Source organism: Macrobrachium nipponense, chromosome 4 (genome assembly GCF_015104395.2).
Source record: "Macrobrachium nipponense isolate FS-2020 chromosome 4, ASM1510439v2, whole genome shotgun sequence".
Classification (NCBI taxonomy): Eukaryota; Metazoa; Arthropoda; class Malacostraca; order Decapoda; family Palaemonidae; genus Macrobrachium; species Macrobrachium nipponense.
In genome coordinates, this window is record NC_061100.1 from 127,439,543 (window position 1) to 127,457,464 (window position 17,922).

The 17,922-nt window shown below is 43.5% G+C and overlaps 1 protein-coding gene and 1 long non-coding RNA gene across 7 annotated transcripts in view; one reads left to right on the top strand and one right to left on the bottom strand.

Annotated features, from left to right (window-relative positions):
- Positions 1-17,922, bottom strand: part of LOC135211159 (uncharacterized) — a 107,927-nt gene that overhangs the window by 48,376 nt on the left and 41,629 nt on the right. The gene's annotated exons all lie outside the window — the stretch shown is intronic.
- Positions 1-17,922, top strand: part of LOC135211156 (zinc finger and BTB domain-containing protein 24-like) — a 60,026-nt gene that overhangs the window by 39,751 nt on the left and 2,353 nt on the right. The window lies entirely within an intron of this gene.

A 17,922-nucleotide genomic window follows, 5' to 3' on the forward strand; every position in this document is an offset into this window, starting at 1 on the left:
AGGTGGATCTCTTCGCATCACAAGCGAACCACAAACTACTGTGTTATGTAGCCCCCAACCAACCTGGACCCTCTGGCCTATGCCACGGACGCCCTGGCTATAGACTGGAACAACTGGGAGAAGATTTATGTCTTCCCTCCAGTGAATCTCCTCATGAAAGTATTGAACAAACTCAGGACATTCAAAGGTCAAGTGGCTCTAGTAGCCCCAGACTGGCCGAAGAGCAACTGGTATCCTCTAATTTTGGAGCTGGGCCTTCGTCCTCTCTCGTAGTAGCCATCTTGCTTGGTGAGACGTACCCGCGTGAAGTCACAATAATCAACAGATATCACAAGTTTAACATACGACTAGAATTTGAGAAATATCTAGAAGTGTTCGTGAACTATCGGTGATAAGATTAGTGTGAAAATAGTAGGATAAAGCGTCTTCTAAGTTAGTTTATCAAGTGTAATACTATAAATCAGAACAAGATGGCAGTAAGTTCCAACTGCGGGAAAAGGTGGCGTAATTTGGCGTGCTTAGCAGATTCACAATACGATGAGGTAGCAGGAAGGGAACTGGCATTTCTCATCTATGAAATCAGCAACAGTCCTAACCAAAAAGATACAAAAGCATTCATAGATATATTAGAAGGATATAATCCTTCAAACTGGAACAAATCTAATGAAAACATCTTGAAAATAATTGAAGAAGTTCCAAATAAAATCCAAGTGGTCAAGAGACTCATAAAGAAAATATACATAAACCAACATATTCCGACAAAGAAAATGAATAAGGTAAATCTTGTGAATATACTAATTGATGCATTAGGAAAAAGAATGCCAAAAGCATGCAAACTGTGTAAGGTTGGTATAGCATAGTCAATCCACAAAACCTAATCAGAAAATGTGCTGCATGCAACATTCCGACCCATCCACAGTGTGCTGAGGTAATACAAGATTTGAGAAAAGATACAAGAATTTTCTGTTCAACATGTCTATCATGGATAGACAATGTTATTAAATCAAGATTGAATGTACAAATAGTTGAGGATGAAGAAGAAGAGGAAGAGGAAGAAGAAGAAGAAAAAGAAGAAGAGGAAAACGGAAGAGAAGTAAACAAAAATGAAATGACAGAAAAAAATAAGGGAAAACAAGAACAAGATAAAAAGTATGGATGCAGAGATACTCATTGATCCACATATGAGGCAATAAAGCAGCATACCTACGAAGAAATAAATTACGATATGACAACAGAAAAGCAAATCCCGAAGAGGCTCTACCCAGATCTATACAATGACGGGAAAGAGGAAAAAATAGACAAGAAAGACAAAATCTGCAACCTTTTGAAAAGAGGGAATTGCAGATTTGGAGAAAGATGTTACTACAAACATCCTAAGATATGTCAAAACATGAAATGATATGGTAAATGTGCATACTTAGATGGATATGGGGATGATTGCAGAGATCTGCATCCAAAAACATATGTAAAAACCTAAAAGAAGGAAAAGGATGTAAGTTCGACAAAAAATGCAAATATATGCACCCTGTAAGCCATGAATCATAATCAAATAAATAACCAACCAAGTAATAAAATCCAAAATAAGAAAGAAACAAATAAAGAGAGAAATCAGAATATCAGGTAAAAGAGAAAAGCAAACCACCAATGAGATATGCAGAGGTGTCAGCAAAAAATTTCAAAGCATCAGCTCCGAAATTCTACTCAAGAGATAATAACTGTATTATTATGCAAGAGATATTGCAGAAACGGAGAAAATTGCAGATTCAGACACAAAATTAATAATTATGATGAAGGAAGATCAAATATTATGAGGAAAAAAGTTGGATTTTTTAATGTCAGAATTTCTGGGAAATGAAAAAAAAGAACAAACATACCAGAACAGGATAAGAGACATGGGAAAATCCTTATTACTATCAGTATTAAATGAAGGAGAAACACGCAAACCATCATAGTGATGAATGCGCAGGGTTTAGTTACGAGTAACTCAAAAAGAAAAATAGAGTACTTAGAAGAACTAACCCAAAATGAAAAGAAAATAGATATAATGAATATAAGTGAAACCTGGTATTCCCAAGAGACTGGAATGATGATCAAATAAAAGGGTTCCAAACTTATAGATCAGATAGAAAAAATAGGAATCAAGGGGAACCGCAATATATGGGAAAGACAAAAAACAAGGAAAAATATATGAGAAATATAGTAACTCAGAATGTGAACTAATAGCGGTAGAATTTGAATCTGAAAAATTGATGAACATAGTAATATATAGACTCCTAATACTAAAGAGTTTGACATAATAATGAAAAAAATTGGATGATATATGTAGAAATCACAAGGACTGGACTATTCTCCTATCTGGTGACTTCAACTTCCTTTCGTAGAATGGAAAGAACGAATAGGAGATTGTGGTTGTACTTATACATATAAAAAAGAGAGTAATAGTAGTGCAGAAGATAAGAGGCAATTTGAAAAGCTATTAGATATGCTACTAGAATTACAACATTCAACAAATAAATCACCTGCCAACAAGAAAGGAAATACTTTAGACCTAGTATTTGTGAACGAGATGAATTATGTTAAAGAAATAATAGTTTATAATGCGAGTATTTCAGACCATAATGTCATAGAATTAACAGTTCATTCCAAAGCAAGTGAAAATAGAGATAAGCAAGAAATGAAAAAGTGGAAGGATATGGAAAATACAACTTCTACAGTAAAAATATAAAATGGTCAGAAATTAATGAAGAATTAAACAAAGATTGGGATAACATTTTCGTAAGTGATGACATAAGGGTAAATACGGAGATATTATATAAAATATTGGAGATAATAGTGGAAAAATATATACCGAAGAAGAAAAGTAAACATCATTCATGCATACCAAGAGACAGAAGGATCTTGTTCCAGAAAATCAGAAAGTGGAAAAAAGGTCTTGCAAAAGTAAAAAATGCATGGAAAGTTATAGAACTAAAAAGTAAGATAGAAAATGGCAGAACAAAAAGATTATACAATCAAAAGAAAATGAAAAACGGGACTTGGAAGAAAAAACCCTATTAAATATCAAGCAAAACCCCAAACTATTATACTCATATGCGAAGAAGATGAATAAAAGAAGAATAGAAATAGGCCCTCTGAGAATTGAAGGAGATTAACGAATGAAAAAAAGGAAATTTGCAACATACTGGCAGAACGATATAAGAGAGAATTCACCCCTAGAATAGATAATGAAGATAATGATATAGAAAGGTAAGGGCGATGAGTGAATATTTAGCTGACATAGATATTAATGAAGCTGATATTGTGCAGGCTATTAATGAAATTAAAAATGGAGCTGCTGCAGGGCCTGATGGAATTCCTTGCTATTTTGTTAAAGAAAGTAGTTCATTCTATCGCAAAGCCACTTGCAATATTATTAAGACAAAGTGTAGATACAGGCAAGATATATGATGAGCACAAATTAGCAATATTACCCTACTTTCAAAAGTGGATCAAGACTAGAGGCAAGTAATTATAGGCCTGTGAGTCTAACATCACATATTATGAAAGTGTATGAAAGGGTAATGAAGAAAAATATTATGAAACATTTAATAAAAAATAATTTGTTTAATAAAAGGACAACATGGTTTCGTACCCGGAAAAAGTACACAAACCCAACTGTTAGTCCACCGTGAAAACATATTCAAAAATATGAAAAGCGGAAATGAAACAGATGTGGTTTATTTAGACTTTGCAAAAGCTTTTGATAAAGTAGACCATAATATATTAGCGAAGAAAATTAGAAAACACAATATCGTGGATAAAGTAGGAAGATGGCTAAAAGAATTTTTACACAACAGAAAACAGATAGTTATTGCAAACGACGAGAAATCGGATGAAGCCAAGGTAATATCCGGTGTGCCGCAAGGTACGGTGTTAGCTGCAATACTGTTTGTTATTATGATTGAAGACATAGACAATAATGTTAAAGATTCGGTAGTGAGTAGTTTCGCAGATGACACAAGAATAAGTAGAGAAATTACTTGTGATGAAGATAGGAACGCTCTACAAAGAGACCTTAACAAAGTATATGATTGGGCAGAGGTAAATAGGATGGTATTTAACTCTGATAAATTTGAATCAATAAATTATGGAGACAGAGAAAGAAAGCTATATGCATATAAGGGACCTAATAATGAGACCATCACAAATAAGGAAGCAGTTAAAGACCTTGGTGTGATGATGAATAGGAACATGTTATGCAATGATCAAATAGCAACTCTGTTGGCAAAATGTAAAGCAAAAATGGGAATGTTGTTACGGCACTTCAAACAAGAAAAGCTGAACACATGATTATGCTGTATAAACCCTATGTTCGTAGTCCACTTGAATATTGCAATATGATATGGTACCCACACTATCAAAAGGATATTGCACAAATAGAGAGTGTACAAAGGTCATTTACAGCTAGAATAGAAGAAGTTAAGGACCTAGACTACTGGGAAAGACTACAATTCTTAAAAATTATATAGTCTAGAAAGGAGAAGAGAACGCTACATGATAATTCAGGCATGGAAACAGATAGAAGGAATAGCAGAAAATATCATGGAACTAAAAATATCAGAAAGAGCAAGCAGAGGTAGATTAATAGTGCCCAAAAATATACCAGGAAAAATAAGGAAAGCACACAGGACATTAATCCACTACGCACCAGCATCGATAATGCAGCGTCTATTCAATGCGTTGCCAGCTCATCTGAGGAATATATCAGGAGTGAGCGTAGATGTGTTTAAGAATAAGCTCGACAAATATCTAAACTGGCATCCCAGACCATCCAAGATTGGAAGATGCAAAATATACCGGAAGATGTACTAGCAACTCTCTGGTAGACACTAGAGGTGCCTCACACTGAGGGACCTGGGGCAACCCGAACAAGATGTAAGGTCTGTAAGGTCTGTAAGGTAAGATCCCCAGTCCCAAGCTCTCCCAGTCAGTACAAATGAAGACTGTGTTCGCTTCCTCAGGGATTCTCAAAACCCTAACTTTATGGATTTCATGAAGTTTGCGGCAAAAGAGATGCGAATATTGACCCTCAGAATATTCTATTCTTGGAATACCGATAAGAGGGATTCGACTTTGAGACAGTATGATGCTGCTGTCAAAAAGTTAGCAACCTTCCTGAGAGATCGGATATTAGAATCATGACAATTAATTCAGCTATATCCTTTTTCAGATCCTTATTTGAAAAAGGTTTAGCAGCTAGCACGATTACGACAAACAAGTCAGCTTTGAAAAAGATATTTCAATTTGGATTTAACATAGACTTGACGGATTCCTACTTCTCGTCTATTCCTAAGGCATGTGCTAGGCTTAGGCCTTCTGTAAGGCCTACGTCAGTTTCATGGTTCTTAAATGATGTTCTAAAACTGGCTTCCGAAACCGATAATGACACATGCTCTTTTATAATGCTCTTAAGGAAAACCCTATTCTTATTAAGCTTAGCTTCAGGAGCAAGAATTTCAGAACTGTCGGCTCTATCCAGAGACCCGGATCATATTCAGTTCCTTCCCACAGGAGAAGTCCTACTTTCTCCGGAACGTAGCTTTTTAGCAAAGAATGAAGATCCTTTGATGAGGTGGGAACCTTGGAAGGTACTACCCCTTCCACAAGATATATCTCTTTGCCCAGTTACAACCTTACGAGCCTTTCTGTCTAGGACCTCCTCATCTTCATCGGGTCCCCTCTTTAGGAGGGAAAAAGGTGGAACTTTATCCATTAAAGGCATCAGGCAACAAATCCTGTACTTTATTAAGCAAGCCAATCCTGACTCTTTTCCGAAAGCACATGATGTCAGAGCAGTAGCCACCTCAATTAATTATTTCCAACATATGAACTTCGATGAGTTGAAAAAGTATACTGGATGGAAATCACCGACAGTGTTCAAACGTCACTACCTTAAGTCCTTGGAAGCTCTGAAATTCCCAGCAGTAGCAGCGGGTAACATAGTTTCCCCTGACTCTAGCTAATTTTTAGTAGAAGATTCAGTCCTCCTTTCTACCTGCCTCACCCAAAAGTTCGTCTATTCCTACCTTGTTCATTTGAATTCACCTTGTGTCTTAGCTGCTTTTGTGATAGTGTAGTGGGTGCCCCTTATTGTCTGGTTAGGGACACTCACAAATGATTATTAACATTGATCTCATGGATGTTTCCCCTTATTTTTATGCTAGGGGATACATCATATTATAATGATTACGGGTTTTGTATATTAAGTCATATACATTCCTTTATATATTATTGTTGATTGTTTTTATTAATTGCTATTATACTTTTGATACATGCTGTTACACAGATACCATTGATACTGTAAATAATTTTACCTGTATATACGTAAATTACCTTATGTTAACAAACATGATTAGATTTAAGGGTAATTTAAGCATATTTCTATTTTTATACCCCTGTGTATATGTATCTTTTAGCAATTATAGTCTATTCATATATATTTTATCTTTTATTTGAGACCTATTCTGATTTATTCTCATTTTATTACTTTTGTTTACAATCTTGTGCTATTTCTCTGGTACGATTTCGCGCAGCGACACGAGCTGAGCCCAGAAAAGGGATTTTGACGTAAGGAAAAATCTATTTCTGGGCGATTGGCTCGTGTCGCCAGCGAAATCCCACCCTACCCATCCCTTCGCCCAAGATTGTCTGCTAACTTCAGGATGGCCACCAGAGGCGCAGCAGTCGGCAGCATGGGATGGAGTAGTAGTAGTACGAGCTGCTCACTCTGTGGGTCGGCTCCCCTCTTGGAGGGATTTTGTAGTGGGAGATTTCTATTGGCATTTGGCTCGTGTAGTGGTCTCACTCGCCTAGTGTTCATACCGACACCCTCCTCCTGGAGGGTGAGCGAGTCAGTTATACTGACCTTTCTTTATTTTATTTATTCTCTGGTATGTGTTAGTACATTTACCCTAGAAATAATAGATTAAAGGATATTTCGCTGGCGACTCGAGCCAATCGCCCAAAATAGATTTTTTCCTCCTTACGTCAAAATCCCTTTTGTCGGCCAGAAGGGAACCACTAGAGTCATCCTGGTGCCTTCGTGAGACACGAACTTTTGCATTAGTTTGTGTACCACTTTGAATGGCGGGAAGGCATACACATCTAGATGATCCCAATTCATGAGGAACGCATCTATGTGGATTGCCTCGGGATCTGGGATTGGAGAGCAGTAAGTCCCCATCCTCTTCGTTTGTGCTGTGGCGAAGAGGTCTATGCATGGGCGACCCCAGGTTCGCCACAGGTTCTTGCAGACTTCCTGATGGAGAGTCCACTCTGTCGACAAGACTTGATGTTTCCTGCTCAGGATGTCTGCCCTTACATTCTTCACCCCTTGCATGAAGTGTGTCAGTAATGTCACGCTTTTCTGTTTCGTCCAGAGAAGAAGCTCTCTTGATGTCTTGTAAAGGGACTCGGAGTGGGTTCCGCCTTGTTTGTTGATGTAGGCCAACGCCGTCGTGTTGTCGGAGTTGGCCTGCACCACTTTGTTGTGCACTGCACTTCCGAACTCCTTGAGAGCCAGAAAAACTGCAGTCTGTTCTTTCTGATTGATATGAAAGTTTTCCTGTTCTCTGTTCCAGGAGCCCGAGACCTCCAGCTTTCCCAGTGTTGCTCCCCATCCTGAGTCAGAGGCGTCGGAAAACAACACTAGGTCTGGGTTCCTCCGTTTTAGGGAAAGGCCTTCCTGGAGCTTGACGGGGTCGTTCCACCACCGTAGACAGTCTTTCATGGAGTCCGAAACTGGAATACACTTTGTCTCTAGTGTCTTTCTCTTGTCTCAATGCTTATTGAGGTGGAATTGAAGAGGGCGAAGGTTCAGTCTTCCTGAGGAGACAAACTGTTCTAGCAAGGAAAGGGTCCCCAGCAGACTCACCCATTCCCTCGCGGAGCACTTCTGCTTCCTTAGGAATTTTTGCAACTTTTCCAAGGCTTGTTTCGTTCTCAATTCGGACGGAAAAGCCCGAAAAACCTGACACTGAATCCTCATACCCAGATATACAAGATTTCTTCGGATGGGATCAGCTGAGATTTTTGACGGTTTATCAGAAGGCCTAGGTCTTCCGATAACCAAATCGTCTTGTGAAAGTTCTCCAGACAGCAGGTGTAGGAGTGGGCTCTGAGAAGCCAGTCGTCCAGATACAGCGAGGCCCTGATACGATTTCTGTGTAGCATTCCTGCTAAATTGCTCATCAGCCTTGTGAATATTTGAGGGGCGGTGTTTAAGCCGAAGCAAAGAGCTCGAAATTGGTACGTTTCTTCCTTGTAAACGAACCGAAGGTACTTCTTGGAGTTCGGTTGGATAGGGACGTGAAAGTAAGCATCCTGAAGATCTAATGAAACTATCCAGTCGTCTTGTCTGACTGCGGCTAGAACTGATTTCGTTGTCTCCATCGTGAATTTTGTTTTCTTCACAAAAACGTTCAGGGCACTCACGTCCAGTATTGGTCTCCATCCTCCCGAACTCTTGGGAACCAGGAATAAGCGGTTGTAAAACCCTGGAGACTCCAGATTCCGAACTCTTTCTATTGCTTCCTTCTGAAGCAACATAGAAACCTCTTGCTGTATTGCTTGGATCTTGGTTTCCTCTCTGTATCTCGCTGACAGATCGATCGGTCTTTCTGCTAAGGGGGGTTTTTTCAAGAAAGGGATTTTGTATCCCTCCTTGAGAAGCTGAATTGACCAGGGATCTGCTCCTCTTTCCTCCCATGCTTGCCAGAAGTTGGAAAGTCTGGCTCCTTCTGCTGTCTGAAGAGGATTGTTGTCAGACTTTGTTTCGCCCTTGTCTGAAGCCTCTTTTCTTAGAACCTCTTGACACCAGTCTTGTGCTCCCTCTACTGAGGGATCTACCTCGAAAGGGCCGAGAAACTCGAGGTAGAGGTCTAGATTCTTTGAGTTTCTGAGCACTGAAACTTGATGGAAAGACCTGCCTTGCTGCCTTTGTCATAAGATCTTTAGTTGCCTTTTTTGAGTTAAGGCAGAAGAGACTTCCTTCACCAATTCTTGAGGGAAAAGATGAGTGGAAAGGGGGGCAAAAAGTAATTCCGCTTTCTGAATGGGTGTGACCCCATTCGAAAGGAAAGAACACAATTGAGCCCTTTTCTTCAAGATTCCCACCGAGAAAAGAGCAGCAAGTTCGTTAGATCTGTCTCAAAGAGCTTTGTCTATACACGACATCAGATGAACTAGTTCTTCCGTGTCGGTAGATTTGGATGCTTCTAATTTCTTCCCCAACGATCCCAGAGTCCAGTCTAGGAAATTAAACACCTCGAAGGCTCTAAAAATCCCTTTGAGGAGGTGGTCCATCTCAGAGGAAGACCAAAAAACCTTTGTCTTTCCCATGGCCGTCCGACGAGAAGTGTCCACAAGACTGGAGAAGTCCCCATGAGAAGAAGCGGGAACTCCCAGACCAAGAGCTTCTCCAGTATCATACCAGATGCTAGATCTGGACGCTAATCTGGCCGGAGGAAATGAGAAAGCTGCCTTTCCTTGGTCTCTCTTCGTACCCATGATCTTCAGTGCTCTCTTCGAAGAACGTGACAACACCATCTTTGTGAAGTCGGACTTCTTAGATGTCTTTCCTAGAGTGAACTCTGAAGGTGGGGAACGAGGGGCAGCTGGAAAAAAGTTTTCCGGAAAAAGTTCCGTGAAAACTTTCATTAGTCTTTTCAAGTCCGACGAAGGCTGTAAATCTCTTTGGTTTTCTTCGTCGGACAAGTCTTCTATCGGACCTAAAGAAGAAGGGGGGGGAGTCATCCCTCCCCTCTTCCGATCGACCCATAACCGATGTCGCTATGTCGTGTTTCGTCTGTGTTTTCGAAGAAAATTCTTGTCGCCTGCAAGTGTCCTGGCGTCGAGAATCATGACACTCGGCCTCCTGGTGTCGAACTTCTTGACATTCGGCGTCATGTTGATCAAGTATTTGACGTTCGGCATCTTGGCGTCCAGCCTCTTGATGTCTGGCGTCCAGCTTCTTGACGCTCGGCGTCCTGGCGTCCAGCCTTTCGACGCTCGGTGTCCTGGCATCCAGCTTCTTGATGCCTGGAGTCTTGGCTTCCAGCATCTTGACGCCTGGCGTCCTGGCGTCCAGCCTCTCGACGCTCAGCGTCCTGGTGTCCAGCCTCTAGACGTTCGGCGTCCTGGCGTCCTGGTGTCCAGAATCTTGACGCTTGGCGTCCTGGTGTCAACTTCTGGCGTCCTGGCGTCCAGGCTCTTGACGCTCGGCATCATGTTGTTGAGAAAATTGACGTCTGTCGTCTTCCTGGCGTCCAGCTTTTAGAGGCATGTCATCCTGGCGTCCAGCTTTTAGAGGCATATCGTCCTGGCGTCCAGCTTTTCGTCCAAGCTTATGACGAATGCTTCGCTTGGCGTCCTCTTTGTTTGTATTAGGCTGATAAGCCTGCATTAAAGAAGAGAGCTTTTGCTGAAAATCTTGCAGTAAGGAAAACTGCGGAGCTTCTTGCTGCTGGGGACAGACTGGGGAAGCCGCAAATTCAATCTCTCTCTCTTCATCATGTTCAGCGAAAAACGAACATCCTGAAGACGAACGCCAATCCGCAGGAGGAGCTGGAGCATGAACTGAAGGCATCCACTCGTCCGATACTTCCTGTCCTCCTACCAAAGACGACGGCCGCCTGTGCGACATCTTGCGTCTTAGCTTGGTAGGGGAGCAAGCATCGGAGTCGAAATGGAAGCGATCAGGAGTCGCAGCACACACCGAAGGCCTCCCTCCGTCCGATACTTCCTTTCCTCCTACCAAAGACGACGGCCGCCTGTGCGACATCTTGCGTCTTAGTTTGGTAGGAGAGGAAGCATCGGAGTTGAAAGAGAAACGTTCCGGAGTAGCTGCCGGCACCGAAGGCCTCCCCCTTTCCGATATTTCCTTGCCTCCTACCAAAGACGACGGCCACCTGTGCGACATCTTGCGTCTTGGCTTGGTAGGAGAGCAAATATCGGAGCTGGAGGGAAGTGCTCCGGGCTGCTCCAATGACTACATCCTGGCAGTTCTTGACGCTTGGCGTCCTGCTCTACGGGATGTTGTCTTTTCATGGGTCTCGATTTTGCAGTCTGACGCCAACCCCGTCTGGGTACTGCGTCGTCAGACGAAGAAGAAAACACTTTAACCTCGCCTTTCCAATGGCGAGGGTGAGCGTCCTGGGATTTGTCTACAGGTACGCTCGAGGGGACGGCCGCTCGGGAGCTAAAACCTCTTGCCTCCCTTCGTCGGTCGACATTTCTTCTCACATAGGACTAGGAGCACGACAGGTCCGAGCGGGCACACCCTCCACTGCACTTCCACTTTTTATATCACTAGCCACTTTCAGATCTCTCACATCAGACCACAATTTCTCCCTATCCTCTGCAAGGGATTCTACCCATTGTCCAAGGGCTTGAATGGCTGTCATCATGTCCTTTAATGTTGGACTCTTACCTGATTCCGTAGTTGGATCTGGTACTGCTACTACATACGAAGGATCAAAAGGTTCACTGATTGATAGAGAACTGTCTATCCCTTGACTATCCTTGGAGGAGCGAGACATAGTACTCTTCGCTCTCCTTATTCTATCCTTCTCTAATTTCCGCACATAGCGGTAATACTCAATCCATTCAGTTTCAGGCAAGTCCACACATTCATTACACCTATCACCCAACTCACAAACTTTACCTCTACATTTGGTACAAATAGAATAAGGGTCTATAGAAGATTTAGCAAGCCGAGTCTTGCAACCTTTCACACACATTCTCACACTCGATGCAGAGTCAGTCATGTTGGGAATTATCAAAAGAAGAGATAAAAAAAGCAAGGGTCAAAACCAACAATATCCAAATAAGTCAAGAAAAATTCAAATCCAAAATCCAAATCAAGCGAAAGCCAAAGCCAAAGTATACTTCACCAAATCAACTGCAAAAAACACGGGCTAAGCGAGCGAAGTTCCAACGATGTCACCGATAGCGGCGGCACGGAAGATCTGAGGAATAGTTGGAATGGTTCTACGTACCTGGGTAGAGGGCGCACAGGTGGTGCACCTGACTACCCAATCGGTGATTGCCGCGAATTTTGAAATTCTGCCGTGACGTCGGGGACGTAAGCTATATATATAACTACCAGGTGAGTTAGATGTTTGAAAATTAGATTTTTTAAAAGCAAAATTTATTTTTTCACAAAACCCATTAATTTGTAATCAAAGTGCCAACCTCCAAATGCTGCTGGTCTCTCTTAGATTTTTTCAGACTTCATGAGAATGTGAGAATCCATTAGGTACACAACAATAATTTTGACCAGTAGACTGTTTAGAATCAGTTATGAAGCATTTTTGAGAAATGCTGACTAGGAATTTGAACAAAATTGTAAGGATTTGGTTTATTTGGAAAAATAATTCTTGTTTTTTAGAAAAATGATATTGTTATAATACAATAAAGTTTCATACATACTTACCTGGCAGATATATACGATTAATGGCCCACCCAGCCTTCCCGCAGGAGACAGGTGGAAGAGAGAAAATATGATAGAAAACGGGAATGGTTCCTAGTCCTGCCGCCCAGGGCAGGCAGGTAGATCACCTGACCTACCGGTAGCGAGTGGCGCGAAATTTGAATTTCTGTCGGGGACGACGGAGTCTTAGCTAAGTATATATCTGCCAGGTAAGTATGTATGAAACTTTATTGTATTATAACAATATCATTTTCATACAATGAACTTACCTGTCAGATATATACTTAGCTGATTGGCACCCTTTGGTGGAGGGTAAGAGACAGCTAATATGGAATAGACAGGTAAACAACATATGTTGTAGGTATAAAAGAAAAACCTTGGTTCCTACCTGATAGGTGGTAGACTTCGTGGCTGTAGCCCGGTAGTCTGCATCACCTCAAGACTTTAGCGAGATATGTGATCTATGGCTAGAGTTCTTGTGGGTCTGTCGATGGGTATATGAACCGCTTACTCGGCAGAGCCTGAAAGGACTTTGTCAATGGGTACTAGACCACTTCTATGACAACACACCTTATGAAGGAGCACAACCAATCCCGACCACCTGATCCTAACCACCATGTTAGTATATAGAATTGTTCTGAGTTATCCCCGAACTCATTACAAACAACCCATAACTCGAAACTAAAACGCATTCATACAAAAATTCTCAAAAAAAAAAAAATTTTAATACTCCTCTAAAAGATATCACAAGAGTTCCTTACTGAACAACAGTGACTGGCCGCCAGTGCAGCACCGAGCCCTCTTTGTCAGCAGAAATCTAGAACATATCTAGTAGAAGGTATGTACAAAGTTAAGGATTGGTGTTTGCTCCCGTACCCAGTATCGTATCCGCCGATATGAAAGGCCCCAGAGAAAAACATTTCTCGTAGGTCACGCGAACGTCTTTAAGATAGTGAGATGCAAATACCGAATTGCACCTCCAATATGTCGTATCAATGATTTTCTTTAGCGACATATTCTTCTGAAAAGAGAGAGACGTCGCCACTGCTCTAACTTCATGAGCTTTTACTCTTAAAAGCGGAAAAAAGTCGTCAGGACAGAACTTGTGAGCATCTGTAATGACGCTACTTATGAAGAAAGCTAATGCGTTCTTAGACATGATTCTTGTGGGGTCCTTAATCGAACACCAAAGACTTTGTCTAGAGCCTCCCATTTGTTTCTTCCTTTGTAAGTAGAACTTCAAGGCTCTTACAGGGCAAAGAGACCTTTCTGTTTCTCTACCTACTAGACTCGATAAGCCTTTAATCTTGAATCTCTTGGGCCAGGGATTCGAGGGGTTTTCATTTTTCGCTAGAAAAAGTGTTCTAAACGAGCAGAAGGCCGAGTCTCTGTTAAAGCCGACTTCATCTTCAAGGGCGTGAAGTTCACCAACTCTTTTGGCTGTCGCCATAGATAGGAGAAACAAGCATTTCCTCGTTACATCCCTGAACGAGGCTAAATGAGGAGCCTCGAATCTATCAGACGAAAGGAACTTGAGAACTACATCCAGGTTCCAGCTGGGAGGAGTTAGTTCCTTAGATTTTGTTGTTTCAAACGATCTAATCAAGTCGTGCAGATCTTTATTATCAGCAATCTCTAGGCCTCTGTTTCTGAAGACTGCCGAAAGCATGCTCCTGTATCCTTTGATAGTCGATACAGATAAGTGAGAGACCTCTCTCAGGAACAAAAGGAAATCAGCGATTTCGGTTATAGAGGTACTGGAGGAGGACAACTTCTTAGACTTACACCACCTTCTAAATACCTCCCACTTCGACTGATAGACTCGTCTAGTGGAAGCTCTGTGGGCTCTAGCGATAGCGCTTGCAGCTTCGCGAGAAAAACCCCTCGCTCTGACAAGTCTTTCGATAGTCGAAAGGCAGTCAGCACGAGAGCGGGGAGGTTTTGATGAAACCTCTCGAAGTGTGGCTGTCTGAGAAGATCCATCCTTCTTGGAAGGGATCTTGGGAAGTCTACTGTCCACTCCAGCACCTCTGCAAACCAATCTTGTGCTGGCCAAAACGGGGCTATCAGGGTCATCCTTGTCCCGTTGGACGCTACAAACTTTCTCAACACTTGCCCCAGGATTTTGAAAGGGGGAAAAGCGTACACGTCTACATGCGACCAGTCTAGCAGGAAGGCGTCGACCACGAGAGCTCTTGGGTCTTCCACCACTGAACAAAAGACTTCCAGCCTTTTGGCTGGAAAACTGAAGAGGACGAAGATGCAGTCTTCCTAGAGGAAAGAACTGTTCGAGCGAAGAAAGGGTGCCTGGAAGGCTTAACCATTCCCTCGCCGAAGTCCGTTCTTTCCCTAAGAAGAGAGAGACTTTCTCCAAGCCTCTCACGATTCTCTCTTGCGAAGGAAATACTCGAAAACCCCGAGAATCCATCTGAATCCCCAGATAGACCAAGTTCTGTCTGGGAATCAGTTGTGACTTCTCGAGGTTCACAAGTAGTCCCAACGCCTTTATCAGGTCTAGGGTCAAAGAAAGGTCCTCCAAACACTCTCTCTCTGTTCTGGCCCTGATGAGCCAATCGTCCAGATATAGAGAGATGTTGACGCCTTTGAGGTGAAGAAACCTCGCCACATTCTTCATCAGGTTTGTGAAGACCTGAGGAGCTGTGGACAGGCCGAAACACAAGGCCCTGAACTGAAAGATCCTTCCCCCCGTCATGAAACGGAGGCCGGTACTTTCTTCGAAGAAGGGTGAATCGGGACATGAAAATAAGCGTCCTGGAGATCCAGCGACACCATCCAATCTCCTTGACGTAAAGCCGCAAGGACTGAGGCCGAAGTCTCCATAGAGAACTTCTCCTTTAGAACGAACTTGTTCAGAGCGCTGACATCTAGTACTGGTCTCCAGCCCCCCGAGGCTTTCGCAACCAGAAAAAGCCGATTGTAAAACCCCGGAGAGTTTTGCTCCAGAACTAATTCTATAGCTCGTTTGTCCCACATTTGATTCACCATCAGACGAGAGTATCCCTCAGTACAGGGTCCCTGTATCTGGCTGACAGTTCCCGCGGAATAGTCGTTAGGGGAGGACTGTCCTGGAAGGGGATAAGATATCCCTTCCTGATTACGGACATCGAAGAGGCGTCCGAGTTTATGAATGTCCAGGCGTCTGCAAATTCGAGAAGCCTGGCACCCACTGGTGTTTGGAGGTTGTCTGTCTCACTTCCCTTTCTTAAAGGGACGGGAAGAAGCTTTACCTCTCCTCTCAGGACCTCTTCTCTTAGAGGGAGCTCTGGAGGGAGGGCCTCCTCGAAAGGGCTGAACCGTAGAAGTCGGTCCTTTCTTGTCAACCGCAACTAGGGGTCTCTTCTTCCTTGCAGTTTGAAGGAGAAGATCCTGTGTCGCCTTCTCAGTCAGTGAGCGAGAAATGTCCTTCACTAACTGAGAAGGAAACAAGAAGTCTGACATGGGAGCAAAAACCAGGGCTGCTCTCTGTGAGGGAGAAACCGCCTTGGTTAAGAAGGCACTAAAAATACTCCTCTTCTTAAGGAGTACCGCTCCAAAGAGAGAGGAGATTTCTCCCGATCCGTCTTGTACTGCCTTATCAATACAAGAAAGAATACTCAGAATGACTTCGGGGTCTAGACCTTCCGAGTCATGAGCCTTCTTAGACATCACCCCAAGGGACCAGTCTAGGAAATTAAACACTTCCAAAATATGGAAGAGGCCCTTGAGGAGATGATCAGTCTCAGAAATCGCCCAAGTCACACGAGCTCCATTCAAAGCGTGTCTCCGCGATGAATCAACCAAGGTTGAAAAGTCCGCTTCGGCTGCCGCTGGGAGAGAAAGGCCCATGTTCTCCCCAGTTCGGTACCAGAAACCTCTTTTACCAGAAAGTATGGCTGGAGGCATACAGAAGGTGGTTCTGCCCAGATCCTTCTTCGACAACATCCATTTGTCCAGAGACTGAAGAGTTCTCTTCATAGAGATCGTAGGTCTCATCTTCAACACCGACAAAGACTTCGGTACGATCGCACTCGAAAACAGTGATCGAGGCGAAGGAGGAGCCGCAGGAGTCAACGAATCTCCATACTCCTGCAAAAGAAGGTCCGTCAGAACTCTATAGTTAGAGACTCCTTCTCTACCGTTAACTTCGTCTTCCGAATCTCCTTCCACACCGTGCGGAGAATCGGCCTGAAAAACGAGAGGATCTTCATCAAGTTCTCTCTCTACTGGTGACAAACTCCTACTAGGAGAGGGACTCATAGAGTGCACAGATTCTCTCTCAAGTCTACAAGTAGTCTCGCGTCTGCTTGACTTCTCACGCCTGGAAAGCTCTTCGCGCTTGGCTGGCGCCTCGCGCTTGTCTGGCGCCTCGCGCTTGGCTGGCGCTTCTCGCTTGGCTGGAGCTTGTTGCTTGGCTGGCATCTCGCGCCTGGCTGATGCCTCGCGCTTGTCTGGCGCCTCACGCAAAGCTGACTCCTCGCGCCTGGCTGGCGTCTCGCGCTTGGCTGAATCCTCGCGCCTGGCTGGCGCCTCGCGCTTGGCTGATTCCTCGCGCCTGGCTGGCGCCTCGCGCCTGAGCGTATCCTTATCTAGAGCAACTCGCTCGGATAGCTCCTGACGCTTAAACGAATCTTCGCGCCTGGAAGACGTCCCACGCTTGTAAGGCTCTTCATGCCTGGAGGACGCTTCACGTCTGGCAGGCGAAAGAAGACAAGACTTCTTAATAGGAAGTCTAGCGTCATTCTTGCGAGGGAGATCCCTCGAAAGAACTCCAACCAAAGAGGCTAACTGCTCTTGTACTGCTAGCAAAATCCTCTTGGAAGCCACACCAGCGTCCTCTTCAATAGAAGAAGCAGGAGAACTCGAAGGAGTGCGATCCTCAAATACCGTTCGAGGAGGCGTCGAGACCAGCTTAGCCTTCTTGATAGAAGAGGGGGCTTCCTCCGAGAAGCGCTCCGGGCTCGAGTCAAACGTGCGTTCTTTTCAGTGCCTTTTCAGTGGCCTAGAAAGATCCGAGTCCTTCCACCCTCGTTTAGGTGAAGGAGAACCGGACGACGAGAAACAATCTCGTAGGACGCTTCTATTAAAGCGGTCCTGAGCAGACTGTAGCGAAACAGAACCTGCTGAAGGGACGCCTGACCGTTGGGGATTCCCCACAACCTCCGTACGACTTTCGACTTTCCTTCTCCTCTGGGTATGTGAGTTTGGAAGAGGTCTAGGCCTGGGAGCATCACAGGGACGGTCAGACGCCCCCTCCACAACACTGGGAACACTCACTTCACTAAGTAATTCACTATCACTTCCCTTACCTTGCATGGCCGCCATCTTTGTCTTCATTTTACGAAGAGTAGCCTTCAGATTGGCGATTTCAGAAGCCGAATCCGAATGCAAAGCCTGTGAGGGTTCAGATACATAGGGAGAATCAAATTCATTAATAATAGGAGAGTTAGACTCAG